The 14630-nt window shown below is 40.0% G+C and overlaps 1 pseudogene; it reads left to right on the forward strand.

Moving 5' to 3' along the window:
* The first annotated feature begins 935 nt into the window (after positions 1-935).
* On the forward strand, positions 936-1054 carry LOC148529231 (5S ribosomal RNA; annotated as a pseudogene).
* Positions 1055-14630: the final 13576 nt, after the last annotated feature.

Consider the following 14630-nt stretch of genomic DNA (forward strand, 5'->3'; position numbering starts at 1 on the left):
AAGGTTCAGTTGATCCGGAAAACTGGAACCTGCTGGTATTGTATATATGGCTCTACTGACACAGTGCATATTTCAGCAATCCTTTTTTTGCTACTGATGAGTCACTTATTTGTACTGATCACATATCACTAAGGGCTTATGTGGGAGATCACTTATGGGGATTTATAAAACAGCTGTTATTTCATAAATCTATTGTTAGACCTACTGCTGATTACAGCGTTGTTAGGCTATACCTTGTGCATGATATACTTGGACATACACAGTGAATACTGTGCACAATTTAATAGAATCTTGGTCAGCTGTTTTCTACATTTGTCCTTTCCCCCATGTTTGTACTATATATGTGTTAGATTGTCAGAGGCTTATTTCCGATGTTGAAAGGTGTTTATTGCTAACCGTCTGATCATCGTGAAGTACAATAAGAAATAGAGAGTTATTTGACCTCATACAGGACAATATGTTAATGTGATGCTTTTAACCCTTAAAGCATATTATGATCGGCAGTGGCACTATGAGTTGATACAATTGCACAGTATAATGCATGTGAGTCATAAGATTATTTTGTTAATTCTAACTGTGATTAAGTGGTGATATTTGATATATCATTTCCCCTTTCCAGCATTGATCATCAACAGGCAACATATTCGATTTAATATGTGATCCCTTATTATATAAAAAAATCATCACACACAGGGATGATTTTGTTCCCGTGAATTATTAGGATTATTGGGGATTACATATCGATGTTGTTCTTAATGCATGTTAATTTATGACACTCTTCTATTCCAAGAATAAGGTATGCATATGCATTACTTTACTCAACATATGTGTGTACTACTAATCGGACTCTCCAGTGAGTGATAGTCCTACATTTTTTCATATCAAACTGTGGAAACCATGTGTAAGGGGACCCTTACCCTTACCAAATGATATATACCTACAGCCATACTTATCTGAATCTGCCCAATCTCGTCTGATCTTGGAAGCGATACAGTAATAGGCCTGGCCAGTACTTGGATGGGAGACCTCCTAGGAATACCAGGTGCTGTAGGTTAATTCCCATTCGGAAGAATAGGATAAACACTTGGCACAGATATTGTATGAACTTTTTGTACAAAATTCATGGATTGAAGAAGAGATCATATGCATCTCATTGTGTGGAATGCAGATTGGATTTATTCCATTATTTTCGCCCATTAACTTGGATGATAGCTGCTATATCCGAGTTTTTGTTTCATGTATATGTGTATTTATATTTATGTAAGTGTACCTCTCTTGTTTTATGCTAGCATAATAAAAGTTAATTTTTATGTGGAATTTGAAACATGTTATTTCATAAGAGTGCCCCAACAAAGAGCCTTTCTTCTCTGTTTTTGTGTCTATATATGCATATACTAGGCTTTGGGAGCACCACCAATAATGCAAATTAAAGAGAATACTTCAGAATATGTATTATGATTGGTTTACTTATCAAGTCATAATTACTAATTATCATTTGCGCTTTGGGTAACAGTCTTTTGTTCTGTGCGGAATCTCTTTCTCTTTGTTTGTACAATAAATAATGAGATTGCTGGTGATGAATAGTTTCAATCTCTATTATTGTGCAATTAACAGTGTTTTTAAGGAGAAAACATTAGAATTCTGTAATACAATGATAGGCTCTCCAGCTGTTGTAAAGCTAGTAAATGAAAAATGTATATATTTAAAAACACCCCTGAAGTGGGGTCTCTAAAATAAAAATACCATTCAAGCTATTTGTATCATCTCTGCGTACAACAGTTTAGATTTTCTAGGTCTTCTTGCTATCACTTTGTAAAGGTTTGGTGTAAGAGACTAATAAGGATTAGAATTAGAATTTAATTTCTAAACCACACTCACTTAGACATACCGGTGTAAATATATCAAGCGAGTTAATAAAATTGCCACTATTTAGAGTGCTGTTTTTGAGTCATATAATGGATGTAGTGTGAGCACCCCCAATTATGGTACACAGTTGGCTCCCATGGGTATGGCATTATTGGAGAGTGGGGGAACTCACGGAACTGCCTAATTATGGAATCTGTGGTGTGGAATGAGCAGGATAGGGACAGGAGGGTGGAGGAGCCAGGGACGTATTAAGAGAGGAAGGGGTCCGTGTGCATTCCCCGTCCGGGGCCCCCTCCTTTCTCCCCGGGGCCACCAGTGAACTGACAGCAGCAGTCTGCTGTTTACTTGTGAGAATACGTAGGGGAGGGGGGTGTAGGGCAGAGACAGACTAATTGACACTTTCTTTACATTTAAGGGCCCAATTCATTTAGGCACATGCTTTGTGGTATGTGTCTCTCACATCATTTCTACTGCCAGCCTATGGATATGTGAAAATAAATTAGTTACTGTAATTGTTAGAAAGTTAGTAAAACAAACACTTATATATATTTAACCCATTCTTGCCAACTCTCCCTGATTGCACCTTACCCTAATTATATAGTTGTTATATACTTGTGAAAAAAAATGAATCAGAGATCTCTACATTCAAATGGCATAATCTGTGCCAATTACCTGCATTGGTAATAAGGCACAATGATCCCTATGGCTATATGCATTATATACAGCAGATCTTACTAACTGCTTTGGAGCTCCTTTACATTTGGATGTAAGTCAATTTTATGACACACCTCTCCAGGGGCATTTCTAGAGAGGAGGGGGCTCGTGTGCATTCTCCATCACGGGCCCCCTCTTTTCCGTACCGGCGGCCAGCAGCGCACTAAGCGGTGCGCGGCCAGCACCACACTTAACGACTCTGGGCACTACAGTGTGCCCAGAGTCTATAGCGCATGCGCAGGTCACCAGGAAAATGGCCATGGCGGCCATTTTCCCTGTACTGCGCATACTTAACGATGGGAAATGGCCGCAGCAGCCATTTTCCAGCTGTTTTTTACAGCACAGACACTGGTGCCGATGTGGGACTCTGGAGACGTAAGTGTAATATGGGTGCAGCGTGTGCGGTGCGGGCCCCGCACACCCTGCAATTATTATAAATATGCCCCTGCACCTCTCTGATGTAGCAGTACACGTCCACATTACCACAACGGTTATGTTTTCACAATCTCTCTGAAATGCATTTTCAAAAGTAGACAAGTATGATTTAATCCCACACTTGTGAGGTGTTCCTAAATTAAAACAGCATTTGGCCATGTGCAGCATGAATATACACAACAGCTTAGATTGTTAGGGTCTTAGGGGTAAATTTAAATTTACATTTTTAGAGAGAGTTTTAAGATGTGGAGATGTTGCCCATAGAAGACCAGATTCTAGCTATTATATTCTAGAAGGTGCTAGATAAATGTTAAGTAGAATCTGATTGGTTGCGATGGGCGACATCTCCACTTCTAAAAACTCTCACTTTAGTAAATATACCCCTTAATGGCATAATCCTGGCATAAGTTTTTTCTTCTCTTTTTAGTGTAAAATACCATTATAGATGTAGGAGTAAGAGCATACAACAGGACATTTTTAATAACATGACAGAATATGCACAATTAAGTTGTACTTCATAGCAACTAATCACATTCTGTAATTTTCCTGAAAAATCCAGAAAATAAAAGCAATCATTGACTAATATATCACATAGCTCAATATTTAAAAAAAAAAAAAAAACAACACAGAAATGTTGTGACCCAAGGCTTTTGGACCACGCTACTTAGGAATCTTGAAAGAACTATGAAAGTACTGTATGAAAAAAAAGAAAGCTGAAACAAAGAATAAGTAAATACACCCCTGCCTGATTTGACGTATAGAAGGAGCATGTTTCTTTTAGATAAATGTTGTGATAAAAAGCTGGTCATAAGGCTCCTCCATTGTATACTGTAGTTCAGATCTACCTGTGCTATTTTCCTATAATAAAAGTATGGATTACCTAAAGGCAACGTGGTACATCTAAGACCATACCAGGCCATAGCCAAGTAATTAGTTTTGTCATCCCCATGTATCCTGTGCTACCCACACATTTCAGTTCCTCTGCACATGATCAGCTCAGCAGTTTATAACAGCAAAGCATCACATGTGAATTATTGTACCATACAATGGTTATAGTTGCACTATACACATGGCACAGACAGTATTAGCAACTAAATTGCACACACCACAATGCAAATCACATAGTTCAATACACAACTGACAATTACAGCATATTGCACAAAGGGGTTAAAAAATAGCATCAGCCCCATGCCCAGTAAATAGGTACAGGCTGGTTACAACATTATGATAACATCATTAGAACTGTAACCATGGCTGGCATCAGAAATCTTGGGGCCCAGAACACTCATGTTTTTGGGGCCCCCTATCCCCTCCCAGTAGGTGCATGCAAGTCGGCCATTGGCTCATCCCCAATGTCTCTCCAGTCTCATCTCCAACTGTGCTTTTCAGCATTATCCTGGCCTGTGTTGCACCAGCCCCAACTCTCATCTCTCCAGCCTTATCCTCGCCTGTGTTGCGCCAGCACCATATCTGTCTTCAGCCTCATCCCCATGTTTCTCCATCTCCAGCCATCCACTAATCTCCCCTGTGTCTCTCATTATCATTATCCCTCTATCTGTCTCTCAGCTTTATCCCCCACCACGTATCTCTCAGCTTCATCTGCTCCACTGTGTCTCTCAGCCTCATTCCATACCCTGTCTCAGCCTAAATTCCCTCCCTGTCTCTCAGCCCCATTCTCCACCCTGTATCTCTGATCCATTCCCCAGCCCCTGTATCTCTGTTTCATTCCCCAGCCCCTGTGTCTCTCATCTTCATTCCCCACCCTGTCTCTCAGCCTCAACCTTGCCCCTGTGTCACCCCAGCCCTTGTGTCTCTCATCTTCATTTCCCAGCCCTTCACCCAGTATCAACCCAGCCCCGGTGTATCCCTATCACTATGTCTTTAGCTCCATCACCCTTTCCCTCTTCCTCCCCTCTTTCCCCCCCTTCAACTGTAGCTCCCCAATGCCCAACACTTACCTGCTGCCTGCTGTATTGATTCTATCCTGGCAGCTTGGGTCCGGCACCTCTCTGATCCAGCAGCGTGACATCATGCGTGCTGTGCCAGACGGCCAGCCTCCCTCATTCCACCTGTGCCCATGCCCTGTAGTGCTTACAGCAGTGGCAGAGGCAAGGGGGACACAAACTCAGTTCCCAAGATTCCAGAGGGGCTGGGGCCCCTCGGAATCGTGGGGCCCAGTAAAAGTATCCCCTTTGTGAGCCCTGTCTCCGGGCCTGACTGTAACATAGGAACAACAGTCCAGAAAAGCCTACATATCAGATGTCAGCTGCCACACCTTTAGGCTTGCTACAACAAGTGTGCAGCATTTTAGTAACATCATACTGTAGATTTCATTGCAGCATGGCTTCTAAGATGTCTATACTGTATAACATAAAATATACCCATCCAATAGTCTGTTTCCCTTGTAATTTCTTTGTACTTTGACTGTGCTCTTGGTGATCAGGATAAAGTCTTGGCATCCCCATATTTCTTGCATAACCTGCGCAACTAATCTGACAGATTGGTATAAAGGAAATTGCTGTATGATGCCTTTCACTGTCCCATGGAATGTGCCTTGGGGGCCACTGTGCTGACTGTTATTTTTGTCTAACTAGTATTGCTGGGCATTCCAGTAGAACTAAGCACACTAGCAAATATGATGAAGTGTCTTCAGTGCTAAAATCTGTGCCTCATGGAGAAGGGCTGCCCGTTCCTGTACATTGTGTGTGTACCAGTGATTCGGGGATATCAGAAGAAAGCGAGTAGGTAGATACAGAAATTACAGCGGAGTATCACCCCAAAACTCAAGACAAATCACCTCACATCATAGAACAGGAAGAATGAACTGATTTAGTTTGTGACTTGAAACTGTCAAAACAACAAGCTGAACTTTTGGGTTCTAGGCTGCAATAGTGAAACCTTCTGGCTCAAGATATGACAATTTCATGTTTTAGAACAAGAAACTTTTCTTTGGCCATATCTTTTGAAAAAAAAGATTCATTCTGTGTGTACTGATTTAGTTTGGTGTTCAAAACAATACTGGTCAGTGTAGACTGTTTATTGATTTCTCGAAGAGTAGTCTGAAAGCAGTGTTACTCCATAATGGGAACAAACTCCCTACAGTGCCTCTGGCCTATGCAGTGAACATGAAAGAAACTTCTAAAAGTATTGCTATGTTGTTGGAGGGAATCAAGTATAAGGATCATGGATGGAATCTTTGTTGTGAGTTTTAAAGGTAGTTGCACTGCTGTTTGCAAAGTGGATTAACAGAGTGCTGCTGTTTTTTGTTTATGGGACAGCAGAGACACTAAAAATCATTATATAACAAAGATGTGGCCAGAGAGAGAAATCGATGTTGCTGAAGAGAAAAATGTCAAGTACACTCCATTGGTTGAACCATATAAAATCATTTTACCTCCACTTCACATTAAGTTGGGCTTAATGAAAATATTTGTGAAAGCTCTGGATAAAGAAGGTCATGCTTTCAGTTATCTGAAGGAAAAGTTACCAAAGTTATGCCTTCTTTTAGCTTTGCTATGCTTATTTGTTGGCCCCCACATAAGGAAACTGTTTACAAATTAAATAATTAACGCTAAATTGACGGAAATTGAATCTGTTGCTTGGTCCTCCTTCAAGGCTGCTGTGCATGGATTCTTAGGGAACAGAAAAGAGGCCAACTACATGCCCATTGTGAATGAACTATTGGACAATTACAGGAATATTGGTTGTAGAATGTAACTTAAACCTCACTTTTATCATTCCCATCTATACCTTTTCCCTGATAACCTGGGTAGTGTAAGTGATGAACAGGGGGAACGTTTTCACCAAGACATTCTGACAATGGAGCATCGCTACCAAGGATGCTGGGACCCTGCAATGATAGGGGACTACTGCTGGTTCCTTTTTAGAAAGAACAATGAGAGATTGTTCAAACAGAAAGCGTCTACATCCTATTTCACTGAAACAAAGTGACTTTACATGTTATCTTTTATTAAATATTACTTTTATGCGTTTCTGCGGTTTTATTAGTTATTTATTTATAAATGAATATGATGAGAATATATTAATTCTATAGAGATTCTATAGAGATTAATTTAAATTTTCACTTACTATTTTCAGATATAGCTATTACTGCTTTTGTTATTTGTGTGTACTGTATCTAATAAATGTGACATGATAGAGAAAATCAGATTTTTTCACTGAAGTCAGCATCCCTAAATTAGGTGAAAACAAATATTCACATGATAGATGTAGATCGTCTTTTACATTTTGTTGAATAGTGTGATTTTTAAATTATGAAAGATACACATAATTCCAGAGGCAGAACTATTACAGAGAAAAAAAAGTCATAACTTTCATATCCATTAATAATTACACAGAGAGGAACAATTTAAGAATCTACAGTTAACAAAACTAGGAAGTAATTAAATAGTTTGAACTGCCACAGTTAGGAATGCTGGAGAAATAATAACATCCTTCAGATCGTTATCCTACAATAAATACAACAAGTGAGCACACATATAGGAAGCCAGGGTAATGAATGACCTACAGTATAAGTGTCTACAAAATAGTTTTAAGCAGAATAAAAAGACAAATTGTTTACCATGTCATTAGGTAAGTTTCAACAGCTTTATGAAAACTCAAAGTAGCGTTATACAGTTTACAAAACATATAATGTACAGTATATTTAATAATATGTAAATGCATGTTTTTATTCTAAACAATAAGAGTAGCACAATAAAAATAAAGTTATTGTAAGTCATACTTGATGTTTACAGTATGTATAGCAATCCTGTGTATCACTAAGAATAACAATGACATATTACTAATATATCGAACCCGTCATTTTCCGTTTCGCTAGCTGTTGTGCTCATAATTGCTCTTTTTTTTTTTGCACTACCCCTTTTGATCATTTTCCCCCCTTCCCTGCGTACCTCTCTCCATACCTTCCTTTTCTCTCTACTTCTCCACTCTTTCTCCAACTCTTTTCTCCACTCTTTCTCCATCATCTCACCCCTTTCCCTGTTCCTTTGCCACATGTCCCTCTTGCTTCTATTTTTCTTTCTGTTTGCTCTTTTTCCTCCTCTTTTCTCTCAATACAATACTTTATTGGTGGTGTGTACCCTCCACCTTAGCCAGCTACCCCACACCACTTATGAAAAAAGGTGTCAGGAACTGAGAGGGGTGAAGTTCATAACTTCTCCTTTGGCCGCCAGGGGCTGGGGGTTGCTTGCGATGCTTATATGTTTTTTTGTCTTGAAAGTAAAGACAAGTGGGGGGCAGATCTGGGAGCTGGTTGCTGGAGGTAGCAGGCTCGGGAAAACATGAACTGTTAGGGGTCCTTGAGGACTGGTTTGGCCACCCCTAATATACACCATATCTGTGGGTGCTTGAGCAAGCACAATGTTTATACTGCTGTTAGATAAGCATTTTTGGATTTTCATTCTGTCCAGACAAGCAACAAATTAGGGCAGTGGTGGAAAAAAGTCTGAGTGCCAGCTACAGTACCAGCTTCTATATTCCTGATTTATCACTGTAAGAAATGGGATGCAGCGATACTTCACAGCAGACAAAACATGGATGTCTGTCAAAGTTTCAGGGAGGGAGCAGAACTGCAGAGTAAGCACAGCAGAATAAGAATAAAGAGCATCTGCTAAAAGCCTTTAGACACTCATTTCTGGAAGCGAGGGTTGCTTGTTTTCTTGAGGAAGATGTGATTGTGGTATCTTCAGCACCCCCCAATGATTTTGAAAAACTGGCTCATATGACATTGTTACAAATGTTGTCTGTACAGATACATGTGAAAAAGATGAGTTTATTAATCTATAGTAAGGACTGTAATATTAATTGTTAACTTTGAAGGAATTACAAAACAGATGTTAAAAGGACACTCTGATAATTTAATGTTATATTTAGAAAGGCAGTACTTCTTAATCCTGCTTCACTTTGGGGAAGTGAAAAAAAAAAAAACTGCGCTGCTTTATTGTAGTCCTCTTAGTGAGATGTAGATACCATCCTGGCGATCGGAATAGCGCTGCTCAGAATACCACTACAGCAGTTGGAATCCCGGCGCCTGAATCCCGACCGTCGGCATCCTGATGGTAAGTATTAGTGTTATGGGAAGGGTTAGGGATTAGGGTTATGCACTAGGGGGAGGGTTATGGGTAGGGTGCCCGGTGGAAGGGTTAGGGTTATGCTGTGGGGGCAAGGATTAGTGTCAGGCTGCAGGGAGGGGGAGGGGGTAGGGTTAGGCTGCAGGAAAAGTGAGTTAGGGGGAGGGTTAGGCTGTGGGAGGGGAGAGTTAGGGGTTAGGGTTAGGTTGTGAAAAGGGAGGGTTAGGGTTAGGCTGTGGGAAAGGTGGGTTAGGGTTAGAGGGAGGGGTAGCATTAGGCTGCAGGGGGGAGGGTTAGGGTTAGGCTGCGGAAAAAGTGAGTTTGGGTTAGGGGAAGGGTTAGGCTGTGGGAGGGTTAGGGTTAGGTTGTGGGAGGAGAGGGTTAGGGTTAGGCTGCAGAAAAAGTGAGTTTGGTTAGGGGGAGGGTTAGGCTGTGGGAGGGTTAGGGTTAGGTTGTGGGAGGGGAGGGGGAGGGTTAGGGTTAGGCTACGGGAAAGGTGGGTTATCGTACTTAACAAATTGGGTTGGGATTCTGGCTGTGGGGATGCCGCTATTGGTATTCTGACCACTGTCACCTGACCAGCGGGATCCCGTACCCAACCCCTCTTGGTAACCGAACTATATAGTTTACAGGTGGATAGATATCAAAAAGTAATATAGCTCCACATCTATCATATTTTTCCTTTAATTCGGCTTCTTTTTAGCCACTGTCTTAAAAGCTGTTGAGCTGTAATTTGTTGCTTTAATAAAACAATGTCTCTCCTTTACATAATAAACATTTAAACAAAGATGTGCTTGTTTTTCTATTTTCACGACCAAGTACCATGATTGTAAGATTGATCTAAGATAAGAAGCAGCAAGAAGCATCACATAAGTAAACTAAATTATGACATTTTTTTATTACATATCCTAAATAAACCCATTTAATGTGATTTTATTTATTTTATATCTCTTACAAGGAATGTGTGCCTTACATATATATTAGAAGGAAACCTAAGACTGCTAATAAATATGCTAATAAAGCTCTGGGACATACTGTATAGTAATATTCCACTAAACTCTGTCTGCCTTTTGGAAAGTCTACTCCGATGTTTCAGAAACCCTCTCTACTACATGCTAAACTGCAGAGCTGCTGCCAGACATAATTATTCTCTCCAGAGAATAAAACATTTTTTGCAGACTGACAAGATGGTAAATAATGAACACACTTAAGGGCTTTGTTTTCAAAAATGTTTTTCTGCAATGTCAAATCTTTCACCAACATGTCAGAATTTTATTTTGATAACTCTTCTTTTAATTGAATAAAATACATAGCATATTTTAACTTAAAATGATGGTATCATTATCAGAATTTTGCTAAATAAACACCTCTGGTGTTAATTCTTGTCGACTAAGGTAACTATTGTTTTTAAGTATTATTATAACAATTTTTTATTTTTGTTTTTATTGGTATGTGTCTCAAACATATTTTTGAAATGAGATGGGATTTAATTAAATATCCCATGATATCTTTAGCATTACAGCATAAAATCTGAAGATGAAAATAACTTAGTTTAGATTTGAATAAGGAAGTTGCACAAACACCATTCACATTCCCCACCCATACATTTATTCCCCTGATACAATTATGGCTTTACGTATAGTAAATCTAACCAGTATCATCTGATTTTTCCAGTGCATGTAGGAGTAGGTTTGGCTCATGATCCATGAATCAGTATTACTAGTCATTTGTTTATGGAAGTGAAATATATATTTTTGGGTTTTATTAATAGCAGATATATTATTTTTCCAAGTGGTTTCTTCAAAATGCCAGGAAAATCCTAGCTAATAGGTGTTAGAGCAAAACATTTCAGTCTGCTCATTTCTCACAGTTTCAACCCTGCTCTCACGTAGAGTTTGCAGCAATAAAAAAATATAATGTACATTTAATACATCTTGTGGAAGAATCTATACGTCAGATTTCTCTTCATAAATGTATACATTTACATATACACTATTTTCTCATTGACAAGTACAGCTTACTAAAGTCATTTATTGCAAAATATCCAGCTTTAAAAGCAAGTAAGCAGAATGTAATGTTATGCAGGTATTAACATAATTACAGACCAGTTTTGCTTCTGAACAGTGAACAAATAGCGTACACAAGTTATTGCTGGACTTCACGGGTAGTTTAATGATACTTTATGAGCTTGTTAAATTATAACATGCCTAGTCTATGGCTCTGCTTAAACATTATTTCATGCATATGTCTGTGAGTTTACAACAATCTTATGGCGGGATTTACACCTGAATCTATTCATAAAAATCAAGGTGGACTGGAAAACTCACACAGCACTCTAAAGAAGCATTAACATTACATAAAGACACACATGCCATTACAATAATAGAGGGAAAAGATGGATATTAAGTGCTAGTGTGACTAATTATCCTCATGTGTTAAAATATTAATATACAAAGCTCCCTGGTCTGCTGCTGGTCATAATATGAAGGGTGAGACCTCACAAAGAAACACAATAGCAATTAGGAACAGATGATCAGCGCTGACCACAGTGAGCATATAACCAATATTTAATCACATAAAATATGATATAAAATGACAGCATAAAACAAAACTCTAAAATTGAACACACTGCGATTACACAGCTGATGTAAACTCTAAACAGCACCAGTGAAAATGGTTAAAAACCATACGATATCCAATGAGACTATTCCTGGAGGTACATATATCGATCAGTGTGTGCCTAATCAGGCAAACATGGTATGTCAGCTGATAAAAAATAACCAGGTTGGATCGATAACTGGTATTCCCACACAAAAAAACAGACCATATGATAGTGTCAAAAAAATGCAGGCTATTTGTCTATATCCAGCAAAATAGCATCATTGGTAACAACAGCTAAACTCCAGGGTGAATATCTTTTATAAAGTATTCTCTGGCTCATTAGCCTTCCACGTGTTGGTATTACTGAGTCTCTTGCCGTGCACGGCTCTTACAGCTGAAATGTTGAGTACTCACGTGGCACACCGTTGTGTGATAATGGGAATGTAGACAACCAGTAGCTCCTCCGTACAACTCAGGGCACTTGCCACATTGCCTCCGTCTCAATGCCCCCCTGGGCAGGATGCTGTGTACTCGGTCTCACTTTACACTGGCCGGGTATGTGACGCTGTAACCCCACGTGAAGCTGGCAACAATCGGCTGATGTCCGGTACGTGACTAGTAACGTGACTGCGTGTCACTCGGACAGGGGAATCCCAAGTTCCGGTGATCAAGCCAACAGAGAGGGAAGGTGCGGGCAGATCTTCCGTCCAATACGTCACCGGTGCTAGTGTAGAAGGGGTGTGTCTTGACGCGTTTCTCAGCCGTATCTAGCAGGCTGTTTCTTCAGAAGTAGCAACCCCTATCTCAGACCAAAAGTTAGTTAGTGGCCTCCAAACTGCCACTTAATCAGCACAAAGATATTAATTGGTAAATTTAATTTACTAAAGTGAGAGGTTTTAGAAGTGCGTTTTAGAAGTGATGTTGCCCATAACAACCAATCAGAGTCTAGTTAACATCACTTTCTAGAAGATAGTAGCTAGAATTTGATTATTTTCTATGGGCAAGCAACATCACTTCTAAAACTCACTTCTAAAAACTCTCACTTTAGTAAATTAAATGTACCCCTTAAGGTCTTACATTGTGTCTTTCTTGAGAATCCTGCACCAACTTCTGCTACTAGGAGTGGATTTTCATCCCAGAAGGGGACCAGGAAGACTGCTTTCCAAAACAATTGACTGTAAAATAATCTTTTGCAAAGCTTCCACATTGAACATTTCCCAACCTGTACAGGGACATTAAAAAAAAAAAAAAGTTAGTTAGTGGCCTCAAAGTGCCACTTAACCAGCATAGATATGTGGACAAGCATAAGATCTATGCTTTAAGGCAGGGATAGCCAACCCTGGTCCTCGAGAGCTACCAACAGTGCATGTTTTCCAGGTCTCCTTACAGAATCACAACTGTAATAATTAACTCCACCTGTGGATCTTTTCAAATGTGGTACTGAGTAAGGAATACACCTGTGCATCTGCTAGGTAGTCTGGAAAACATGAACTATAAGTAGCTCTTGAGGACCGAGGTTGGCTACCCCTGATTTAAGGCCTTACGTTGTGTCTTTCTTGAGAATCCTGCACCTGCTTGTACGGCTAGGAGTGGATTTTCATCCCAGAAGGGGACCAGGAAGAGTGCTTTCCAAAAACAAATGACTGTTAAATAATCCTTTGCAAACCTTCCAAAAAAGCATTTCCTAACCTGTACTGGGACATTAAAAAAAACATAGTTAGAGGCCTTCAGTTTAAACTGCCGTTGTACCCACTGTAAACTTAACCAGAGAAGATATTGTGGACAAGCAGAACAGAGTAGCAAATGCAATATTTAAGATTTAAGGTTTAAGTCTTACGTTGTGTCTTGAGTGCCATGCCTGCAGCTGGGAGTGGATTTTCATCCCAGAAGGGGTGAAGACATTGGCCCTCATTCAGAGCCGCTCGTTAGCGGCAGTACGCTCGTTCCGAGCGATGTTTGCACATCTGCGCATGCGTACGGTTTTTAGTACGCATGCGCGAACCAGTCAGTGCGGCCGAAAATCGTTTGTACGCTATATAGCGAGTGCCTGCTATTTTGAGTGACAGAATGAGGCGTATGTGGGTGGTAACAGGGGAAGGTGCTTGAAAATGGGGAGTGGAGATCCGAACGCAGGCGCGCTTAAAGGTCAAAACGGGCGTTTTATGGGTGTGTATATTTAAAACAGCAGCGTCATTGACCACGTCACTGGGTTATTTTAGAGCCAGAACTGCTCGCAAATTTGTGGTAGCAAACACCAACCACAAGAATAGCGAGCAGTTCATACGCTGGTCGATGTACTCGATTAATCTAATAAATAGCGGACATGACGTATGGTGCGAGCGGCCAGGGGGCGTTTTTAACAAATAAACGAGCGTATGTTTTGCTCGTTCGTTCAGACTTAGAGGTGTGAACAGACTGCAATGTGCGTACGGATCATTTGAATAGCCACCCCTTGTTTTTAAACGAACGACCGCAAATAGCGAACGGCTCTGAATGAGGGCCATTGTTTTTTCTTCCCAACGGACACAGATCTGAAGAGATGTAAATAACTACTGACAAGAAAAAGAGGCAATTTGGAGGCCCTTACACAAAACTGCCTTTGCTTTACTTAAGCTGCCCACCTTCCAGTGTGTACTCAGAAAGAGTTTTCAGCAGAGCCGGGAACATTGCCAGTGATCAGCCTGAGACTCCTTCCCCAAAATGTGGAAAAGATGATACCCATCAAAATGAAATACAAATTCTACGAGAAAGACCTTTACCGTCAATTACGTGCAAAAATTACGAAAGCACTTGTAATGGTGGATTCCAGCGGGGACAAATTAATATTGTGTGAAAAAGATGATGTATACATCACATTGATTATGCTCCCTGTTAGATTGGGGATTCATTGTCTACTTTAGTGGATGTGAGCTCCATTTTAGT

Source organism: Taudactylus pleione, unplaced genomic scaffold (genome assembly GCF_031769625.1).
Source record: "Taudactylus pleione unplaced genomic scaffold, aTauple2 ptg000086l, whole genome shotgun sequence".
Lineage (NCBI taxonomy): Eukaryota > Metazoa > Chordata > Amphibia > Anura > Myobatrachidae > Taudactylus > Taudactylus pleione.